This window comes from Meriones unguiculatus, chromosome 19 (assembly GCF_030254825.1).
Source record: "Meriones unguiculatus strain TT.TT164.6M chromosome 19, Bangor_MerUng_6.1, whole genome shotgun sequence".
Classification (NCBI taxonomy): Eukaryota; Metazoa; Chordata; class Mammalia; order Rodentia; family Muridae; genus Meriones; species Meriones unguiculatus.
In genome coordinates, this window is record NC_083366.1 from 47,118,218 (window position 1) to 47,127,084 (window position 8,867).

At 45.6% G+C, this 8,867-nt stretch overlaps 1 pseudogene; it reads right to left on the bottom strand.

Annotated features, from left to right (window-relative positions):
- Positions 1-3,822: 3,822 nt before the first annotated feature.
- LOC110558159 (glycogenin-1-like) lies at positions 3,823-7,846 on the bottom strand (annotated as a pseudogene).
- Between the last annotated feature and the right edge of the window lie 1,021 nt (positions 7,847-8,867).

The following is an 8,867-nucleotide window of genomic DNA, read 5'->3' on the forward strand; positions in this document are numbered from 1 at the left end:
ATACACATAAACAAAGGCAAGAGGACAGAACTAAAGATTTAAACAAAACAAAACAGTTCTTTTGTTTAAATCAGATGTTAGCATTCTTAGACTGGAAAACTATTCTCTCCCCTCTCAGTTCCATGTAGACACTGTTGGGCTAACATACATGGTGTTACAAACCTTAGAAGTGTTTGTTAGCATTTCCAAATTAGCATACAGATGCTGTGATGTATCAACAGGCCTCTCCCCAAAGTGCCCATCTCCCAGGCTCTGGAACTTAGAAACATGCTACCTTCCACAGAAAATATTAACCTGCAGAAGTGATTAAGACGGCGGGCCAAGGAGATTCCTCTGTATTGCCTGGTGGGCCTGAGTGATTACAGAGTTCTTACAAGAGCGAAGTTGGAGATCAGAGAGAGATGCTCGGCTGCCTTAAACATGCGTGGAAGAAAGGCCTCTAGACTGAGGAATGCTGGTAGTCGTTAACATAGGAATAGAAAAACCTTGGGAAAAGATTCCCATTTAGATCCTCAGGCCAGGTTTCTGGGCTTTGCACTTGAAAAACAATGTATTTGTGTTGTTTTAAGGTACTGTGTTTATTATAGCAGAAATATAAAACTGCACACAAACCAGTTCAAACCAACCCCCTTTATGAGATGTGTAGATCTAGCTGTATTAGCTATGGGTTCCCACACAGAGGACAGATTCTGGCTTTCCTTCACCAGTGAAGATACTTGCTTATGAGTCTGAGGCTTTTCCTATCATTATCACTTCATTTAGTTATTTCATATTTTTCTGACTGAGGCCTCTGAACATGAGGCTTTAAGTTGGCACAATTCTACAAGAAAGATGGACTTACTGTCAAACATAGCAGGGTGCAAAGAGGCACCAGCTGTCCTAGTTCCAAGAGTGTGAGATGTATTCTGGGTATTCTGAAATGCTTTCATCTGGGAAATGGGTACTGATGCATGCAGAGGGATGTGAGCTTTTCAGATTTTGCTAGGATTCTCCAATGGGATGCAAGGCCTGTTAAACTGGAAGGAAATCATGTCTGATACTATAAACCTAGCCAATTATCCATGGATAGTGAGGTAAGAGGTCTTACAAGAGAACCTACTACTGCAATTAAAAACTACTGAGAGAATTAGTCTTTCCCAGAGATGAGCACCATAGGAAAGTCAGTTATCTAATCTCAAATGGTCCATCTCAAAAAAAAAAAAATACACACAAAAACAACAGTAAACAGACTCAGCACCTTGCATTTATATTAATATTTTATTTGCATATAAATATATATTTGTGTGTGTGACAATAATAAAGAATAAGAGGTCACAAATTTAAAAGGTAGCAGGAAGGGGAACGTGGGAGGAGTTTCAAGGAGAAGAGAATGAGGAGAAATGATCTGACTATATTTTAATTAGAAACAAAGAGGACAATGGTATAAAACATATATCCAATCTAAAGAGGAAGATTAAAAATATCTTACCCAATTTCATGTTACCTTGAGTGTACACAAAATGGCAGCCATCTTCTTTACTCATTTCCCAGTTTGTAAGTGGGAACACTGTGCCTTAGGAGAATCTCCCTTCATCAGATTGACGTTGAACATCTACTATGTGCCACATCTTGGCTAAAGTCTGGATACTGGAGCCTGACCGGAGCCCATAGTCCAGACATTGTGCTGAGCTTAGACTTTCTTTCTATAGAGATGGAAGTTGGGCAGGAAGGAGAACCAGTGAAGAAGCTGTCCCATTGCTTATCTCCTTGCACAAGGGTGACTGAAGATTTAAGATCAAGGATGAGTGCTTTAACTGTATTCTGTTGCTGTGGTAAAATACAATGACAAGAAACAAGTATGGAAGAAAGGGTTTTTATTCTGTCTTACATTATCAGAAGGACGGAGTCTATAATGATGGGACAGGCATGGAAGCAGGAACATGACATGGGTCTGGAAGTCAGAAAGCACAAAAAAACCATTCCATTTCATCCACACACAAGGGATAGGTAGGTAGATAGATAGATAGATAGATAGATAGATAGATAGATAGATATAGAAGAGATAGAGATAGGGATAGAGAGGGATAGGGATAAGAGAGATAGAGATAGGGATAGGAATACAGATAGAGGGATATAGAGATGGGGTAAAGATAGAGATAGGGATAGAGAGAGAGAGAAATTGGGATAGAGTTAGAAATAGAGGTAGAGAGATAGAGATAAAGAGATAGAACTAGGGATATGTAGAGAGAAGATAAAGAGAGACAGAGATAAAGAGATAGGGATAGAGATAGAGACAAAGAGAAACAGGGATAGGGATAGAGATAGGGATAAAGAGATAGAGATAAGGATATAGAACAGGAACTGGAGGAGTAGGTTATAAAATCTCTAAGCCTGCTCCCATGACATCCTTCCCCCAGCAAAGGCCTCACCCCATAAAGCTAACCTCCTCAAACAGCACCACCAACAGGGAGCCAAATATTCAGATACACGAAACTATAAAAGATATATCTCCTTCAAACCACACGTTCTGTTCCTGGGTTCATGGCCATGTTGTGACACAAAATGCATTGAGCCCAACTTCAAAAGTCTCCATTGTCTGCAATAGTTCAAAAGTCCAAAGTCTCTTCCAAGACTCAAGCCAATCTCTTAGCTGTAAATTACTTTTTAAAAGCCAAAATTGTGTATTTACAGCATGCAATGGCACAGAATACACATGTGGATTCCAAAAGGGAAGAATGGGAAATAGAAAATACTGGACCAAGGCAAACCAAACCCAGCTCTTGAGATAAGGAATGTGTCTTTACAGTATTGTAAACGCAAATATTGTTTTAAATGAGACCTCTTTCCATTGTTGGCTAATATTTTGTCTTTTTTTATTTTGATGTCTTTGTTATACAGAGTGCCACTGAAGGCAACCAGCAGAGAGCACACTACAATTTTCTAGTCGATAGAACTGAACAAAAGAAAGTCAGCCTGCTCCATGGTGCATAAAAAAGCTAACAAACTAACCTTGGCTGGTGTACTTATGAATCAGTTCACAGTGTTAATAAAGTCTGCGTTAGCCTGGAAATAGAATCAATCACCTCTCTCACAGGCTTTGGGGCTAGCAAAGCATGTAACACGCAAATATGGGACAATGTCATATCTTTTGGAGGAAGCTGGATGGAGAGTCAAATTCTGCACCACTTAAGAGTCATCTGAATAGCTTAGTGTTGGCTTTCTGTCACCACACACGTTGGCAGTTGCAGAATTAAGTGCCAGGAGGCAGAGGCAGGAGGCAGGAGGCAGGAGGCAGGAGGCAGGAGGCAGGAGGCAGGAGGCAGGAGGCAGGAGGCAGGAGGCAGGAGGCAGGAGGCAGGAGGCAGGAGGCAGGAGGCAGGAGGCAGGAGGCAGGAGGCAGGAGGCAGGAGGCAGGAGGCGGAGGCGGAGGCAGAGGAGGCGGAGGCAGAGGAGGCGGAGGCAGAGGAGGCGGAGGCAGAGGAGGCGGAGGCAGAGGAGGCGGAGGCAGAGGAGGCGGAGGCAGAGGAGGCGGAGGCAGAGGAGGCGGAGGCAGAGGAGGCAGAGGCAGAGGCCAGAGGCCAGAGGCAGATGGATCTCTGAGTTTCAAGTCCAGCCTGGTCTACAAAACAAGTCCAGGACAGCCAAGGATACACAGAGAGACCCTGTCTCAAAAAACCAAAAACTAAAAAAGTTTCTGAAAAAGTTAAACATAGTATTCGTCCACATAACAAATAACTTCATAATATCTGACTAGGTCTCACCTGTTGTCCTGCCAAAACCCCTCTTCCAACGAGGTTTGCTGAAAGCCTCTAACAACTGCAACAGACTTTTCAACAGCTTCACCTACTCAGTATCAGAAATGTGCCCAAGACGTGGATATGGCCATGTCTTTCTACTGTAGGTGTCAAGTTTTCTCTTGACTGTTCATAAGAATCTGCTTCCACATAATTAACCTGGCCTCGCTCTGCTACCACCGCTCTGCCTTTCTTCTGAGGACACAACGGTTGCGATGTATCAGGGGCTTCCTCAAGAGACAGGTGTGATATCAGATAGGAGCAGGCACTGTTGACAAGGCCATAGTGTTGGAGCTTGGGTAAAACATGGATGATGAAGACGTCCTACCACAGGTTCAGAAGCTGTGGCTGACTCATGTGGGGTCCTGGGATTCACATTTGACACTTTTTGTTTGGGGACTGTAAGTTCCCAAGTTCCATGGCTTGATTCATCCCAGGGAGTGCACAACTTTGTCATTTGCACCAAACACTAGACCCCAGAAGGGAGCAGTGTATTAAGATGCTGCTTAGGTTATACACAAATGGCAAAGTGTTTCCTGATATCAGTTTTTGTCCAACCACTAAAGTATGTACTCAGCAGGTCCCAGTCTCCACCACCAAAACTACCTTGCTCAGAAGCAAGGTGTGACAGCTGACTCTACATTTCAATTGAGGGCTGATAGACAAAGACTCCAGAATTGAAGCCGCCAGGTCGCCCCAGGACTGGTGCTGCTGAAAATTCTTCTCTTTCAAAAGGATCATCAGTATTTGTGAGGACCAGAGTACCTGCACCCAGAAACACACAATTGGAATAATGGGTAAGTGACCGTCAGTGGGGTTTCAGTGTGATGCCTCCTCATTAAGGTTAGATGAGCAAAAATCATCCCTGCCCAAGACGACTACCATGATGACTTCATCAAAGACAGTCTTTCTCATGGAGCCTGAGACCTGAGGGGTGGTGAACGCAACCATCCTCCTGGCTGCCCTGTGCCGTTTCAAAGATGAGCCCAGGACCAACATGCCTTTGGTGTAGGCATCGTTTGTGGTCAGTGTCACTTGGCCTGAACTGTCACAGTGCAACCAGGTGGGTCGGAGGACCCTGGAGGGGACATGGCCAGCGGGGGGAGCTGTGTCTCTTAAATATAAAGTATGAATAGAATCAAACTTTTTTTCAGTGAACCGCAGACATTGTGACTTGTACCTGAGGCTTCAGTTTCAAATGGCTTAGATGATTTTTAAAGAACAGAGATTTGCTTCTTATAGATCTGGAAACTGGAAGGCCGTGGTTGAGGGACCAGGAGGGAGAGCTGGCTGACAAGCGCTGTGTGAACACTGCTGTCTTCTCAGAAGAGACATCATGCCCATACATGGTAGAAGATGGGATGGCACAAGGGAACAGGTCCCCTCCATCAGCTCCTCAAATCCTAATTCACCAATGCTATTGCTTTGGGATTAAATTTCAATTACATATTTTGTAGAGTGCAAACACTCCTGCCAAAGAAGCTGCCACTAGCCAGTCTTTCTTTCTTTCCCTCTTTTTTTCTTTCTTTCTTTCTTTCTTTCTTTCTTTCTTTCTTTCTTTCTTTCTTTCTTTCTTTCTTTCTTTCTTTTCTCTTTCTTCTTTCTTCCTTTCTTCCTTTCCTTTCTTCCTTTCTTTCTTTCTTTCTTTCTTTCTTTCTTTCTTTCTTTCTTTCTTTCTTTCTTTCTTTCTTTCTCTCTTCCTTGTTTTTGAAAACAGGCATCCTTGATTTGCTAACTTCTTTTCTTATCCAAGGAGACAGAAATCCAAATAAGCTAAAGCCCAACGGGATTTTTTTTCACTGGCCTGAGTTGGACCAGGCCCTACACCAAAGCCCAAATAGGCTCCAAGGAGAAGCAGTAGGTCTGGTTTTCAAGGGAACTGGGATTGTGAGATGGTTTCACACCACAACCTAACACTCCATGGAAAATGTTCGCCACATCTTACTGTTTGTCTACAGTGGGTCACCGATTCATTGCTGTGTCAAGGGAAATGAAAACCATTTCCTCCAAGCTGCTCGCTCTGAATTCCTGTGTGTGCTGGTGCAGTGGGTTGTTGCCTAGGAGGGGGAAGGGATGTAGATCGCAGGAGCATGCTTAGGTAGGACAAAAATCCACTGCAGAGCTATGCTTCTGCCTGAAGGTAAGTGAAATGGGACTTCTTTGTAGCAGACATGACAGAGGCCCTGGGACCAAATCCAGTCCTCCCTGCATGGCTGGCGCTTTGTCCTTTTTATATGTACCAACTTGAACTCGTTATCAATTTTATTTTCTAATATTCTAAATTTTATTTTGTGTGTATGGACATTCTGTCTACATGTATGTCTGCGCGCCACATGCATGCCTGGTGCCTGTGGAGACGAGGAAAGGGCGTGGGAACTAGAGTCACGGATGGTTGTGAGCCAAAGGGAGGGTGCTGGGAATCGAACTTGGGTCTTCTGGAAGCACAACCAGTGCTTTTAATCCTGGGCCATCTCTACAGCACCCTCATCATCAATATTAAATGCCAGCGAAGCACCCATAAGATACTCGTGTTCCCAGCCAGCTTCCGTGGGAAAACCAGGCCACTTTAACTTCTCCACAGCGACGGACCCTTGAACCAAGAGCCGCAATAAGCTCTTCTGTCCTTTAAAAACAATCCATTTCCTGTTGTGGGAAAGCGTGAGCTGAAGAACCGAGTGGGAGCCTTACATCCGCCACCTCCATACACCCTAATCGCAAAGAGCAAAATCTGGTCATGAGCTCGTCCAACCAACGGATGAGGTGCCAACCCCTTTCTCCAAGAGCTATCCTGCAGGTGCCCAGGGAAGAGTCCCACGCAGCTCTTATCACCGTGGTGGCCTGGGGCATCCCTGGCAGCAGGCCCTACTTTAACCAATCAAACCTTGTGGCTCCACTGTTAGGCTTTCTAGCTACGTAGAAGCTATTTAGCGCCCTCTGGTGGAGAAAAATGGGAATGACACTAGTAGCACTGCTTCCACAGAGTTAGGCTGAGACTAGCAAGAAAACAACTCTGTGTTTGCTTGCTTGCTTGTTTGTTTGTTTGTTTGTTTGTTTCTAAGTGAGCATCTTCCCTTTACCTAGTCGAGCATCGTGCTGGCTGTCACAAAACCTGAGTAGCCACCGGAGCTAACCGAGTTTCAGGAACAGGCCTGCTTTGTCCTGGAGACGCAGAAAGCCACACCCACATGGAGCGTTCCAGAAAGGCTACTTAGAGCTTCAGTAAATATGGAGACGTTGGAACAATGCAGATCCAGATCGTAATATCCGAGGCTGCCCAGCCCCTTCACTACCCGTTTATTGCACACCTCCATATGTGACTCAACCTCCTTGTGACGATTACGTACATCCTTTTGGAACATATGAAAGCAATCCCTACCGCCCATCAACCCCAAGGCGAAGAACGTCATCAGACAGAACCTGGGGCCCTTTCTTTCCCACCAACACCCTTGAAAGTGTTGATCCGTGATGTTGTTGTTCGGTTACCATAGAAACTTCATGAAACTGTTGCCACGTTGGCGCATGGAACTTGAGGTGGACGAAATCTGTGCTCATATTTGGCTGCAGAATGCTGTCTTATCCCCTTTGAGGTGAGGTTTTGGTTTTGCTTTTCTCTCCCCACCCCACCCCCCACTCCACCTTTGCACACAATCTTGCATTTCTTACTTCTCTATCACAAACGTTTCAAACCCCAGGCAGGCGTCTTTCTATTTGACAAACCAGTGAACTGCCACGGCGTTCCGGCCTACTCAATTGGGAGCTCACAGAACCCTGAGGAGGATTCAGAACGAGGCTGGCACCAGGCTCCTCCATGCCAGTTGTCCATCGCAGGCCGTCCCTGTCCTCTAGGGACATCATGTCCTAATTGTTCCCAGGCAATCTGCTGGATGACTTCCACAGTCAGCTCTCCCTGGGACATGAGTGAGATCCTTGGAACTCAGGCTCAGCTGCCCCCAGGCCTCTGAACCGGTCAAAAATACTCAGCCTACCCTGTGTGCCAGATCCCCGGAACTAGCAACCCTCAGGGTCTCGCCTACCGCGCCCCTGCGTGCCCCTCGGTGCCTCCGTCTGCGCATCCCGGCGGTGGCGCTGTATCTGGGTCTCACCTCCTGATACAAGTCTGGAAAGGCCAAAGGCCACAGGGAGACACCATCAGTGGCCGGCCAGAGTCTCAAAAGCAGGAACAGCCATGCAAGAGGGATCCAGCATTGTCACAGGGGCCACAGGTAGCCAACAAGGTTATGCGTTGAGTTTCACGTTGGTGGATCCGGTCCAAGACATGCTCACAAACTCAGCGGGGTGGGCTGAGTTTGAAGATGAGGGGAATCCGGGACCCTTCCCTTCGTCCTACCTTCTCCTTGCAGCCCAAGGTAAGCACTTTGGCCCGGAGGTTGTTCCCACAGCTCGCAAAGGAGGCAGGTGGTAAGGCCCACTGACAGTTACAGAGAGATTCTAAGACAGTTGGGCGTGGGGACAGGTTCTCAAAGTCAGTGCTAGGCTTCATCCGGCAGAGAGGAACAGCGGACTCGGAGCTGTGGCCCAAAAGATTGATTGATACCTAACTGACCGTTAGATTTTAGAAGTAAGGACTTTTCCCCCCTTGGGGGGAGAACGATTTATTTATTTATTTATTTATTTATCTATTTATTCGTTTATTTATTTATTATTTTAAGCAGATGAATGTTTGAGGTATGTATGTATGGGCGCCACGAGTGTGCCTGATGTCCAGAGAAGCCAGAAAAAGGCATGGAGACGCCTGAAACTAGAGTTATAGACATTTTTTTGAGCGGCTATGTGGGCACTGGGAACCTACCTCAGGTTCTCTCTAAGAGCAGCCAGGGCTCTGAGCTGCTGAGCCAGTGGTCCAAAATAAGTCCGAATCACAGAGATCTGATCTTGGTTTTGTTTTTCCGTAAAACAAGAATGCTTATGCTAACCCTACAAGCCTGGTCTGAGAACTGAAGCTAAGAATGAGCTCGTCACTGCCAGTTTGTAGGAAAACTGCACTCAATAAAAGTATCGTTTCTCCCTTTGAGACTCTTAAATGAGAGAAGATTCCAACAGTTGTTCCAGCTTGTGAACTTTATATCTGAACCA